The sequence below is a fragment of the Mytilus trossulus genome, chromosome 7, assembly GCF_036588685.1.
Source record: "Mytilus trossulus isolate FHL-02 chromosome 7, PNRI_Mtr1.1.1.hap1, whole genome shotgun sequence".
Lineage (NCBI taxonomy): Eukaryota > Metazoa > Mollusca > Bivalvia > Mytilida > Mytilidae > Mytilus > Mytilus trossulus.
In genome coordinates this window covers 36,612,373-36,626,994 of record NC_086379.1, presented here as the reverse complement: position 1 = coordinate 36,626,994, position 14,622 = coordinate 36,612,373, and the positions used below count along the sequence as shown (strand labels likewise).

The window sequence follows — 14,622 nt, the reverse complement described above, 5'->3', positions numbered from 1 at the left end:
CGTTCATTTGTCTGAGATATGACTATGAAACAACGTCCAAGCGGACCTTACTGAATCGTTGCGTATAGTGAAGGAAGACGGGCTCTAGAAGTGCAAATGAAACTGTCCTTTTTACAACTCTCACTTTTGTCCCCAGATGGCTTCTTGCTGCACACCTTTTGGGTTCATATCTTTATTCAGTGCCAGTCCAAAACCTCGCCCTACATGTATGGTCGGACCATTTTGCAGAATCTTTCAATTCGATTCATTGTTCATCAACACTAGTAATGAACATGCAATGGACAACATCAAGTATTTTATGATTTGACATGTCAGTCTGATTATTTATGTTGGTCGTTTTTAATTTTTACGTAATTTATTTAATTTCTATATTAATATCTATCATGTAAAAAATCTATTTACGTATTTTTTATATCAATTTTTAGAAATATAAAAACCAAGATTGCTCTTACATTTATTTATAAATAAGACAATTCTTCGTGAATGTAAACATTTAAACAAATGACATATTATATGTTGCACAGCTTTGGTTTGCATTGTTAGGCTGACCCATTTTTTGAGCTAAAACGATTGGTTAGAATTTATCGAATTGTAACGCCAGGGACCTGCTATATAGGACTCTTGTCACGTTTCCTGGAAAAGTGAATAAAATGTGTATATTTTGATAACGGAAACTTCTCACATATAACTTTCTTTCATTTGATGTGCACAAAAAATGCATGTCGATTTCTCATATGACACGATTTTTAAAAAATCTTTTTTTATAAAATTGAAAATTGAAATATCAAGTAAGCTTTTTTTTTTATTATAAAGCATATTATTGTTTCTTCAAAATTGTACCACCAATTAATAAAGAAATGTTTGCTTGACATGTATGACTAGAGCCTGTATATCTACACTTTTAATAGTGGTTAAACACCGTTATAATTGTAAACAACATGGATTACTTATAATTATATACTTACCATATCCGGTGACCTCGTTTTTCTTGGAATTCAATGTAAATATGACCGCAATCATAAGGTTGTTCCATTTACCGAAAAAAGATATATACATTTGTACTGTAATAGGTTAAAGGTGACGTAATATATAAGGATACAGAAATATAATTTCCTTATGTAGATGATTTTGGATATTCACTATAATGTATAAGTAAATTCAGAGAGAGAGAAAAAATCCCAATAAATAAAAGAAAATATTTTCCAACGATAGGATGAACAAATTTAATATCAAAATTTTGTCAATAAACTTATTTTTTATGCATTTTTAGAAGTAAACGAATCGTGCATGCACACAACTTGACCGAATTAAAAATATTTTTGCATTTTCAAACGCAAATAAATTGTAGAAAACCGCATCAGTATGTATTCTATACCTCAGTATAAATTTTATAATTGGGGTAGTGTTATTTAATTTAAGAAAAAAATATTTCGTCGCAGTATCTAATTAAACCGCGTATCTAATTTAAACCATTTCTTCAGCTGCCCTTCAAATAAAGATAGGAATCGTTTCTCTTATTTCTTATTATCTACATACCTAAATGTTGTATAAAACGGATACATTATACCAATACAGAGTTGGTCTCTAGTGAAAAGAAAGAGAATTTACGGACACGCCCATATGCGACGTCTAGAATAATTCAACTTTTAAAATGAGCAATTGAAATATATCACAAGCGTCAATTTCTTGCAAAATGGATTCAAATTGTTTTATAAATGTGGAGAAATAAAGCAAACTATCAATTTTCATGACGGATGCGAAGATAAGCTTCTGATCGATTTAAGTACTCCTTATTACAGTTCACTGAGGCCGTTTGGAAGTCGACTTCATTTTTTGTACATAAATTAGTCTGTTGGTTTTCTCGTTGAATCGTTTTACATTTTGATTTCGTGTCCTTTTATAGCTGACAATGCAGTATATCATTGCTCAATGTTGAAGGGCCGTACTGTGACCTATAGTTGTTAATGTTTGTGTCGTTCAAAGCACTGTGTTGCTTTGCTCCCTGTTTTTGATGCTCACAAAATATTTGAAGTTGTCTTCTATGTATATTTGTTTAGGAGGCAGCTGAAGGACGCCTCCGGGTGCGGGAAATTCTCGCTACATTAAAGACCTGTTGGTGACGTTCTGCTGTTGTCCTTTCTATGGTCGGGTTGTTGTCTCTTTGATACATTCCCTATTTCCATTCTCAATTTTATTCCAAACTTTAAAGCTCGATCTGATCTTTCTAAAGTTATCCTAAAACAATAATAAGTGTCGTAAAAATGAAAAAAACAAAATATATATAGATAAGACAGTTTGAACAGATTAAGATATTTTGCTTTTAGTTCATATGAATAATAGTGAGATGTGTAAACGATCGGGTTTGTGAAAGTAACTGTAACATTTCTGCAATGAAGATTATGAGAGTCTAGAGAAAAAAAGGGGGATATTTCTGTATCAATTATTTTTTAGATCAGTTTTGTATATTCTTTGTTTTTTTGCGCATTATTCTCTATTCATTATATCTAATCATATATATTGTCTTTTTTTATCATTACATGTAATTCTCTGTTTGCTCATTATTGTCTATTTTGTAATCCCAATCTCTAATTTTTAATGGCTAAATTATGTCGGCGTCACACAATGGTGTTTAGACCGGCTTGCACCACACGTATAGGCAAAATTGACAAAGTCGGTTAGTTGCACGCAAGAGGAACGCTTTATTCAAGCAATCGTTTTGAAGTACGTTGAAATACAACGGTTTTCGCTTGGTGGACGCTACAACTCGAGGAAATTTTTATGCAGCATCAAAATTTTCACCCAGCTCAAGCGTGTGTCAAGCGTAACTATACCTGTGCGCTACACGCACGTAATACACACGCTACAAGCGCGTTTAACACGCTACAGATAAGTTTAAGACACGTTCAGGGTAAGTTGAATACGCTTCAAGAGCGTTCGACTTTAACTAAAACGTATACGGTAGTGTTTGTAACTAACAGATATGGAAAATAATAATTTGTGATATGTAAATACCATACCTTTTTTGCCCATAACCTTCTATGTTAGAAAAGGGAAATTCATAGATGGATCATTTGACTGTTCAGACTTTAATCTTCTGCGATTTTCAATGATCACAAATAGATAAAACGAATCAGTTTCATTGTCTCCATATAGTGTCTGAATTGATGAACACAACCAATGAAAGAGAGATTATATGAACCAAAGATGATCAGGAATATGCGCATATAATACAGACACCAGACAACAAAAACAGAGAAAGATACTTAGAGGTCAACAAACGACCTTCAACCTTAAATAGATGACTGTATACGATGTTACATAGTCCCGTATGTAGAAAATTTGTAAAGAAATTTCACAGTTTTTACTATATCAAAGGTTTTAGTTGTTCAAAAGGACTGTGAAAAACTTACAAATCCATTACCTCCGAATTGACCTATGTAAAAATAATTTAGGGCCGAATAAGCTAGCGGAATGGTTTTTCCTGGTGGTTCATTTGTTTCTTTTTTCAGTTATGACATTCTTTTCTTTCCAGGAACTGATTTTGCTAAAAGCATTCGGACCATTATCATTTTAGAGTATTTTTCACAATATTGAACCAAACTGGCTCCTCATAATGAAATATGTCATTCTTTAATGAATGTTTGAAATCAAAACACACATTATTTAATCTGCTGTCTAAAACGGTGAGGTTCCTGTTTTGGATAGTCATATTATGAAGTCACGTGATGGTTTTAAACTTGTCAATGCAAATAGCAAAATTGAATGTTTCAAACAAAAAAATGAAAAGAAATACTCCGTAAGAATGGTCAAATTTGAAATCCAACATCAAAAAGAGGAAAATCAGTGAGATAAGAATGGAAACATTATTCTGGTGGTCGTATATTTTTGTTTTACAATAATAAATAAAAAATGAATAAAAGTAAAATTGAGAATGGAAATGGCGGGAATGTGTCAAAGAGACAACAACCCGACAAAATAAAAAAACAACAGCAGAAGTTCACCAACAGGTCTTCAATGTAGCGAGGAATAGTGTGTGTTAACGGGGAGGCGATCACTTGTAATGTTGCATTTTGTTTTAGACTTCGTGTTCATTGAAAATAAAATATGTCGTTAAATATCTGTAGGAATTGCTGAAAATATCAATGGGTTCTGCGTATTGCCTCACTTAGTAGTAAAGGAAGATAAATATACGATTAAAAGGGTATATAAGTTATTAGAATATAAACGTTAAAGATGTATGACCTGTCATCCATGACAGAAAAATATACATTGTATATATAGGAAGTTATGAACTGTTCACCCTGTTCGTGTAAACAAACCATTTAAAGGCTTATAATATATAATAGTCATTTATTTATTTCCTTTCTGGTTTCCGAAAATCGGACGATGAGTTACAAGAAATACGTCATGAGGCTCGTTTGATTGGAGTTTATTTTACGTAAATGTTCCAACATTAGAGGATGTTTACATGGAAATGGGTATCGAGTTTGGTTGAGTGCATACAAATGATAAGATCGTCTGCTTACATCATTTTTAAGAACTGTAAACAAGAAGAATCTTCAAGATGGTTACATCATTAGTAAATATGTAGAGAACAAAATAAAATTAAATGATAAAACATTCTTACATTTAAAGATGTGTGGTGTTTTTTTTTGTTTTTTTTTTTAAAGAATTGGCGCCATGAATAGTTTGCTGATCATTTCTCATTTCACACACATTTTTTCTTTTGTTCATTTTTTAGCACGAATCATTCCATTCTCTTCGTTCTTTTATTTTCAGGAAGTTTGATGAGTACTAAGTTTTTCACGGCATTAAACAAACTTATAGTTTCAGTTTCACAAAATCCATATTATGTCGATTTCATTAAACAGAAAAGAGTAGCTAAACTTTTAGAAAATTTGATATCAGATCTTTTGTTTCAAGAAAATCGCATTAAAATATTTCTTGTAAAATTGAATACGACTATTGTTACATTTTTTGTTGTTGCTTACCTCATCAATCCATAATAGTAGTATCACTTTTATAATAGCTCTAAAAGAAGAAGATAATTTTATTAATAAAACATAATATGGCAAAGATTGATATTGAAAGGTTTTTTTTGTTGTTTTTTTAATTGGTGTGTGTGTGGGGGGGGGGGGGGGGGGGGGCTAATTCATCCCTATATCAAATACCTTTCGGAACCTTTTTTTCTTCTTGACCGGCCATGCATAATTCCTTGTTTTCCAAACTGTTAATAACTAATCAAAGATGAAGCAATGAGAAAGTATCAATAATCGATGTCATTGTTCGACACTTTTTTTTTTAAAGATATACTAAGTGTATATCTAAGTTATTTTTGAAAATATCGTTAATATGTGTCATGTTTTGGCAACCGATGTTAAACTGGCCACAGACCACAATTAATTCCTCTATTAGTTCTTTATAACTTTTTGTCTTATTAAAAAAATTGCACCGAATCTTTTTGTCCAATTTTTTGTGTGTGTAATGTATAGTACTAGTCCAAAAATATATCCAAAATTCAGAAAGATTGCTTTCACACAACTTACAAATTTAGCCAATACACATCCATACCCCTATGGACAAGTCAAGAGATGTTCCGAAAACTGTAAATATTACCTTTTTGCACTTGACCTAATCACTCTTTCCATATTAAAATCAGTTAAAATACCTTCAACAAAAAGTTATTTCACCTCTCTTCTTTCATTTCCACCCCATAAAAACTAATAAATGAATGAAAAAGGCAAAGAAAAAAAATTAAGAAAAAATACACTATAATTAAAGGGAACTATATTCGTGAACAACGAAAAGTAGGGTCATTAATTGTGGTCTTGGGCCAACTCTCCTGGCCCAACAAAGGTCCAAGTGAGATTTTCTCATCACTTGGCGTCCGTTGTCGTCGTCCGTCGTCGTCGTTAACTTTTACAAAAATCTTCTCCTCTGAAACTGCTGTGCTAAAGGACAAGGTATGATAAGGGCTATTTTGGCCCCCTCTCCAAATAAGTTTAAATTGATATCAATGATGGTCTTAGTGTAGACACTTGAAAAAATAATGATTTTATTGTGTTCCGGTGAAAGGAAGGTTGCCTAGCAACGGTTTTTATGAAGAATGAAAATTATCACATATTAATTGCTTTATCAGTAAAAAAATTAATATTTGCAAATGATATTGTTTGTCCAAGAAGAAATTGAAGTCACAAATGAAAATACCCTTTGATTTTGTTTATTATATGCTTAAAAACAACCTTGGCAACAGAAATGTTGCCAAGCAACGGTTAAAAAATTGGTGCTTGCCCCTCTTAAGTATGAATTAAGCTGTTGTTTGAAGATTTTTTTTTCCATTTGGTGTTTCATCCAATATTTTTTCATATACATCTTTTTTTTTATTCTTTACAAATTTCATATTGAGCATAGCAACACAAGTGTTGCTTAGCAACAGCAAACCATGTTTGAATTAAAGCCAACTACAAATGAATAAGTCATTTTATTGAACAAATTAAATTGAATGCAATGCACATTGTCTTTTTGTAAACATGTTTAGTTAGAAATGAAAACTTAGTTCAATTGTAGGTCACTACACCAATAATAGGTTCTTTATATTTTTTGAAGTATGAGCTAAGTTATGTTTTAAGAATATACTTCTTATACGGTGTTACATTATAATATACACATCTAGATTATACTTATATTTTGGACGAATTCTATATTCAGTATAGAATCCCACATCTTACTAAGCAACATCAAACATTTTGTTTAATTTGTAGACCAGTACAAAATCTTTGTTTCAATGTGAAAGTCTTTTCATGAAAACAAGAATGTATAAGATTTAATAATTTGAGATGAGTTTAAACAGTTTTTAAAGATACTTAACATTTAATGGAATAAAAGAGACGTGACTTGTACCACATACAGACATTGTGCGGAATAAAATGTCTAATCCAGGCAATTACGAATTAATATGATGAAATCAAACTTGGACACAATCATCATTTGGATATCTAGTTTATAAAATGTGTCCGGTGACCTGGCCAACCAACCAAGATGGCTGACATGGCTTTAAATAGAACATAGGGGTAAACAATGTAGATTTTGGCTTACATCTCTGAAACCAAAGCATTTAGAGCAAATCTGACATGAGGTAAAATTATTAATCGGGTTAAGATCTATCTACCCTGAAATTTTCAGATGAATCGGACAACCCGTCGTTGGGTTGCTGCCCCATAATTGGTAATTTTAAGGAAATTTCGCCACTTCTGGTTATTATCTTGAATATTATTATAGATAGAGATAAACTATAAACAGCAATAATGTTCAGCAAAGTAAGATCTACAAAAAAGTCACCAAAATGGTCGGTTGACCCCTTAGGGAGTTGTAAATTTTTGTTATCTTGTACAAAAGTCTACACCTCTGAAACTACTTACACAATTTTAACCAAACTTGTCCACAATTATCATGGGGTATATAGATTTAACAATGTGCCCGATGCCGACCCTGCCTGTGAACCAAGATGGCCGACATAGCTAAAAATAGTACATAGGGTAAAATGCAGTTTTCGGCTGAAATCTCAGAAACCAAAGCATTTAAAGCAAATATGCCGAGGATCAATTTGTGCGTTAGGTCAAAGTCTATCTGCCTTGAAATTTTCAGACCAGCCAGGCAATCTGTTGTGGGGTTGCTGTCCGTGAATTGGTAATTTCAGAAAATTTGGCAACTTTTGGTTATTATCTTGAATATTATCATAGATAGAGATAAACTGTATTCACAGTAATAATGTTCAGCAAAGTGATACCTACAAATAAGTCGACATAATCAAAATGGTCAATTGACCCCCTTAAGAGTTATTGCCCTTTATAGTCAATGTTTAACAATTTTCATAACTTTTGTAAGTTTTTATTCGTTTATGATATGCACATAGACCAAAGTCATCGACACAGGCTCTTTAGAGCCTCTAGTTATTTTTTTACGAATTAATAAAACACTTACGAAAGATTAACTGATTTGTGTTATGGGTTCCCGTCAATTTACAAACATCATACTATAAAAACATTTTAATGTAATATACATTTTTACGCATGCTTTTTAAAAGGCAATTACAATAACAATTCCCTCGCTTTAGATTTCAAACACCTTTTATTTTTTTTTACCAAAAATCACGTTTTGTTTAAATATTCTACTTTTCTTGGTGTTTTTCTTAACACCACAAGATTCCGAATATTCATTTTATCTATATTAAAGTTGTAGAAGATGCGATAATTATTCAGGTGTATAATTCATATTATACTAGAAATGTTTGAAGGCAAGTGAAAAAGAAGTCATTTGATTTAGGTATAATCAAAACAGATTAGAAGTGCAAGGTCGTCAATATTTTGATACATATTTTTATTATTTAAGTTAGTTTATTTGAAAGAAACAGAGTAATCCTTACGACAATTTTTATCTAATCTTTAAAAGATAAATCTACGTTGGTGTTGATCAGAAACCTGAAGTCTTGCCCTTGAAATAGACTTAGTATATTGACCCCAGATATTTAAAAATTGAACAGAAGTTTTCGGGAATTATATTTGTTTGTCACTGTTAATCTATTTACATTGATATTGAAATGACATTGTATAGGTAGAGATATAATTTTCATATCATCTCAGATTCAACAAGAATGTGTCCAAAGTACACGAATGCCCCACATGCACTATAATTTTCCATGTTCAATGGCCCATGAAATTGGATAAAAAATACAATTAGGCATTAAAATTAGAAAGATAATATCATAAGGAACATGTGCACTAAGTTTCAAGTTGATTGGACTTCAACTTCATCAAAAACTACCTTGACCAAAAACTTTTACCTGAAGCGGGACAGACGGACGAACGGACAGACAGACAGACGAACGAACAGACAGACGAACGAACGGACGCACAGACCAGAAAACATAATGCCCCTCGACTATCGTAGGTGGGGCATAAAAATATAACTGCTTGTTCATTTTCCGAAACAAAAGAATAATTCAAAAACTTTTTTATCAAGAGCTTCAGTAATTTGGTTCATAACAACTCTAATAGTTTAGATTCTGCTTTACAACTAGAATTATATTAAAAGTTTCCATATTAGTCAGTTTGGTATATTTGATTACGCATGTTTTGTTTTAAACAGAAATTTGTCTTATAGATGCTTTTTTTAATTTTTTTTATTTCGTTTGATTACTGTTTTGTGGACGTAATATACTTCGGCACATCTGCTTTCATCTTCATTTCTATTTTTCTATGAGATAGCACGTTCGTTCTTTCACCATAAAAAGCCTTAGAAACTGATATGTTGATCAGAAATCATGTCCTTAATATAAACTTTACTGACCTAAGATATTTAAAAATTGAGCAACCGTTTTCGGAAATTAAACTAAGTCTTTGTATTACCTGGTTAGTTTGTTTTATCTACTGTGATATATTAATACTTTATGTTGAAATGAAATTGTTATATAAGTAGAGGTCGAATTTACCATTCTGATATACTTTTCATTTCCTTTCGATTCATAATTATCGAATTGTTCAATTTTTGAAAGAAAAGAATGATTCTTCTGACCAATTTCTGGTTTAAGAAATAAAAAATAAATATTTTGTTAGCACATGTTAGGAAAAAGGTAAAAAATGATATAATACCGAACTCCAAGAAAAATTCATTACAGTCCCTTATCAAATGGCAAAATCAAAACCTCAAACATATCAAGGTAATGGAAAACATAGCACTTTCTATAACAAGTTAATAACGATCCTAGTAGCTTTGCTGCTACCTTTCAAAAGTTAACTGCATTATTAGCAAAGTTTTTAATATGTAATTCAGGTAAACATCTAACTGTATATGTACTGATGTGAATTGTATAATTAAACCTGTGTTTTTTTCTATTTTGTTTTATTTCAGAATCTGTGAAATTTACGTACACTCCACATCTTCTTTTATTTTATATCTTTGACCATCACTGGGTAAATGATTTTATTTGTAGACTTTTATCCATGGAAACAGGGCTGCAACTCGTTAATGCATCTTTTCTTCCAGAAGATCGTGCTGACATTTGTGAATAAAAAATATAACCGTTAATCATTAAAATAAAATCCCCAAAACAGTCCACCATCAGAATAATTTAATATATTTAATTTCAAATACTTCAATACGGCATGTGTTGGTTTTTCTTTTCGTGTTTTATATTCTATCTGTTAAATAGTTTGTGATAATGGTAAGAGACAAATTTCTCCCTACCACAAAAAAGTCAACGGAAACATCTACATGTAACTAAAGCATGGCTTATGGATTTGTAAAAGGGTTTTTTACAGGAGAATTTTTTTTTTTTGATTTTATTTTTAGTATGTTTTTTATAACATTTGTTGCGTTTATTGCATTTGTGACTGTCACTTTTGAAAATTTGTTTTGGTTTTGAGACTTCTTTTGACAATTTTTAATGCAATTCAGAATAAACACGGTACTGATTCATTTAGCCATGTGTCAGGTTGATCAAATTCAGAAATATAGGAAGAAAATTATAAAATCATTTTTTTTGCAATTTTTTTATTGCGAAAATTGCGACGAGATAGGTTTTGCATACATAAAAACTCGCGTTTCAAATTTTGATAGCATTAGTTGAATGCAGTGTTTCATGAAATCGCAATAATTGATAACGTATTTAGATATAGGAAGATGTGGTGTGAGTGCCAATGAGACAACTCTCCATCCAAATAACAATTTAAAAAAAGTAAACCATTATAGGTCAATGAACGGCCTTCAACACGGAGCCTTGGTTCACACCGAACAACAAGCTATAAAGGGCCCCAAAATATTAAACAATCGTAATATATAAATGCATGCGATAATTCTGAATTAACAGAGATACAAGAATCATATGAGATTTTATTTTACTGCACTGTACTGGTTGCGTTATTTTGATTTCAATTTTCACCACAAATTGTTATTCATTGTCGATTGTTTAACATTTTGATTTACACATTTATATAAAAGTTAGAAAAAAAATAAGTTGTTAGTAAGAAATGAGCAGATTTCTAGCAAACATAATTTTATCCGGCACTATATAAGCATATTTTTCAAAAATGGTACACGTGTTCATATTTCCTATAAAAACACAACTAAAAATATTAATACCTTTTCCGTAAACTGATATGTTACATTTAATTCGATATGACATTAGTACACGTGTCCGTCTATTTTAAATTCAACCCCTATTTCCAAGTAAAGCTCCGACATGAGAACGACCTAAATATAAACATAAAAGAATCTAGTGTTTGAAAGTATTACAGCAGATAAAATGACAATGAGTACTATTTTTACTTGTGAAACTTTGCGCCAAAATATATCCTTTTACACTTGTCGGCTAATTGAGTTAGACAACTGGCAAAAATAAGACAATAGATCAAAGGAAAAAAATGTATAAATGGGTATAATATTCATATTGCTTTTATTTGTATGTTTGTTTATTTTTAAGTTCTCGGAGTACTTTTTATTCGGTGAATTTCTCATTCAAATGACATAACATCGGAAACCATATACCAACAAACCATCTATTTTTTAATGTATGTAAGCAACTTTCGAATGAAGATTGTTGCGAAAAGTAGTCTCTCATATCAGAAGAAAGATAAAAAAAAAATACAAAACCCACCATAATGGAAATTGATTTAAAGCGAAGAAAAATATCCAAGAAAAGTCTGACTTGAGTATTATTTATGAACAGTTATAGAAAAACGGATATCACCAGGGCTACGGCTTTATATTTATCTCTTTTTAAATACCCTTACTTTCAAGTTTTAGTCAAAACTTCACAGACCTTCATCGCGGACCTACCTACTGTATAACTATTCTTAATTCGTTCTCATACTGAAACATTTGCCACTGGACGTTAAGCAAACATTAATCAATTAATCAAGCAATGGTATTACAATTATCTATCTGTCTATCACTGTACTTCTAAATGAATTCCATGTAGCAAGGTCACTTATTGCATTAAAATTGTGAGTAGTGTGCGATTGCCATGGTGCAATCAAACTAGTATAAAAGACAAAAAAACATAATTATAGTCCATTTATTGTAAATGTGTTAATACAATAATTTTATACTCTTAACTCAGTTGCAGCTGTTAAGATTTAAAATTGTAAGGGATTTCACGCTACATTGAAGACGTTGGTGACCTTCTGTTGTATTTTCTATGGTTGGGTTGTTGTCTCTTTGACACATTCCCCATTTCCCTACTCAATAAATTTATAAATAAATATTATCAATACCAAATGACCAAAACAAAATAATGACCAAATACAAAGAACTACTGTTTTCCTTTTTTTTTTTTTAAATAGTACCAAGCACAGATATATCGTATATTCAAATTTCCTTGCGAAGAACAAAACCTTTATAATAAGATTGAGAAGATTATTTGATATATTTGTACATGACGACATCGAGATCTTTCTATTCAATTTTTAGATCGATTACATAATGAAACAAATGGAAAATATAAAAGTGCTTTCCCGGTCCAAATAAAATGTACTGCGGTTTGACACCTAAATACATTTATAACTACTAGTACATAAAGAAGCACTTTAATTCTTAAACACATAGTGAAACCGTAATTGAAAGCAAATATTTGTACAATTAATCTATTCAATTCATTTGGTTTTAATATCAAATTCTTGATGTTTGAAAAAAAAGTTAAGGAATTCTTTACTGTTTGACATTTGAATTAGTCGACTGCCCCCGCACTTAGACTTATAGTAAACTGAGTGTCTTAAAAGAGGTCATTTTATTTTTCATTTTATTTTTTTATTATTATTTACGGGGGGGGGGGGGGGAGGAATTATATGAATTTATGCATTCATATATATAGTCCTCAAACTTTCCATAAACGATAAACAGTCAAGAATAAAATTGTTTGTTTACCTTTGCTCAAATCTTATATCTGGACTAGGAACATTATTTAAGTCTGTGCCTGTCCCAAGTCAGGAGCCTGTAATGAAGGGGTTGTCGTTTGTTTATATGTTACATATTGGTTTTTCGTTCATTTTTTGTTATATAAATAAGGCCGTTTGTTTTCTAGTTTAAAATGTTTTACATTGTCTTATCGGGGCCTTTTATAGCTGACTATGCAGTATGGGCTTTGCTCATTGTTGAATGCCGTACGGTGACCTATAGTTGTTAATGTCTGTGTCATTTTGGTCTCTTGTGGAGAGTTGTCTCATTTGCAATCATACCACATCTTCTTTTTTATAGGAAGACTGATCAAGGATACAAACAATAACTGAGAGAAACGCACGATCTCCAAAAGAAGCGAGAACAGATTCGTCAGTCACGTGTTAAAGCAAGGATTTGTATAATAAGACTTCTATACAAATCCTTGGTTACAAATATTTTCTGTAATGCTTACATCTCCCCTCATGCGAATTTTCACACACAAAATGTCAGTATCGGGAAAGAACACAATGGATAAGATGATGATTTAGTCAACTATCCAGGGGCCGGTAATAAGAAATTTTATTAAGAGAAGTATTGAATTAAGGGGAAGATAAGATGATTCTAAGATCACTCAAAGAGTGTAAATCAAAGCTCCCTCAGGTTGTTCGTAGATCGCTCTTATTTCTCCCTTAATAGATATAGGAAGATGTGGTGTGAGGGCCAATGAGACAACTCTCCATCCAAATAACAATTTAAAAAGTAAACCATTATAGGTTAAAGTACGACCTTCAACACGGAGCCTTGGCTCACACCACACAACAAGCTATAAAGGGCCCCAAAATTACTAGTGTAAAACCATTCAAACGGGAAAACCAACGGTCTAATCTATATAAACAAAACGAGAAACGAGAAACACGTATATATTACATAAACAAACGACAACTACTGTACATCAGTAATAGTTTTCAAGTTACGAGTTCTTAATAATTTTCTGGTGTCTCCGTTTTTGGTTCCTCGCAAAGAAATTAGAATAATCTTAAATGAATAATAGAAACGTTTTAATGAACGATTAAATGCGCATAACAATCAACTACCAATTTAACCAGTAATGAAAACAATGCTGGCCGCGCGAAGACCACCATTACTCTTCCGGCCTATTTTTGATAAAAGTAAAATTGAATTAAAATATTTGATTTGCTTCAAACATCAAATTATTTTAACTGCTTATAGAACATTACACTTCTAATAAAAAAAGGATTGTCTCAGGACAATCCTTTTGAGGGTCCTATTATACACCAGGCCAATGGTAGGATTTGAATGAGTATAAATGAACAGTCCGAGTCTCAAATGTTGTAGGCTTATTTTTCTATCCTACCGTTCATTTCGATCAAATCACTACTAGAATGGTTTACTTTTATAATTTGTAATTTGGATGGAGAGTTGTCTCATTGGCACTCATACCACATCTTTTTATATTTTTTCACTTTAAACAGTATTTTTTTCACATTTTAAAAGCCTTTTTACAAAAAATAAAATCACAAAAATAATTAACTCCAAGGAAAATTCAAAACTGAAATTAACTTCCTTAACCAAATGGCAAAAATAAATGATTAAACACATCAAACGAATGGACGACACTCGTCATATTCCTGACTTGTTACAGGCATTTTCAAAGTGTAAAAAATGATGGAT

The 14,622-nt window shown here is 31.4% G+C and overlaps 1 long non-coding RNA gene across 1 annotated transcript in view; it reads right to left on the bottom strand.

The window, feature by feature from the left end:
- LOC134725013 (uncharacterized) overlaps positions 1–14,622 on the bottom strand; it is a 209,250-nt gene that overhangs the window by 55,749 nt on the left and 138,879 nt on the right. Inside the window, exons 10-12 of the long non-coding RNA XR_010108508.1 lie at positions 9,927–10,050; positions 4,992–5,031; positions 966–2,235 (exon numbers count right to left, since the gene is read on the bottom strand). This is a non-coding gene — a long non-coding RNA (uncharacterized LOC134725013). The remainder of the gene's footprint in view (positions 1–965; positions 2,236–4,991; positions 5,032–9,926; positions 10,051–14,622) is intronic.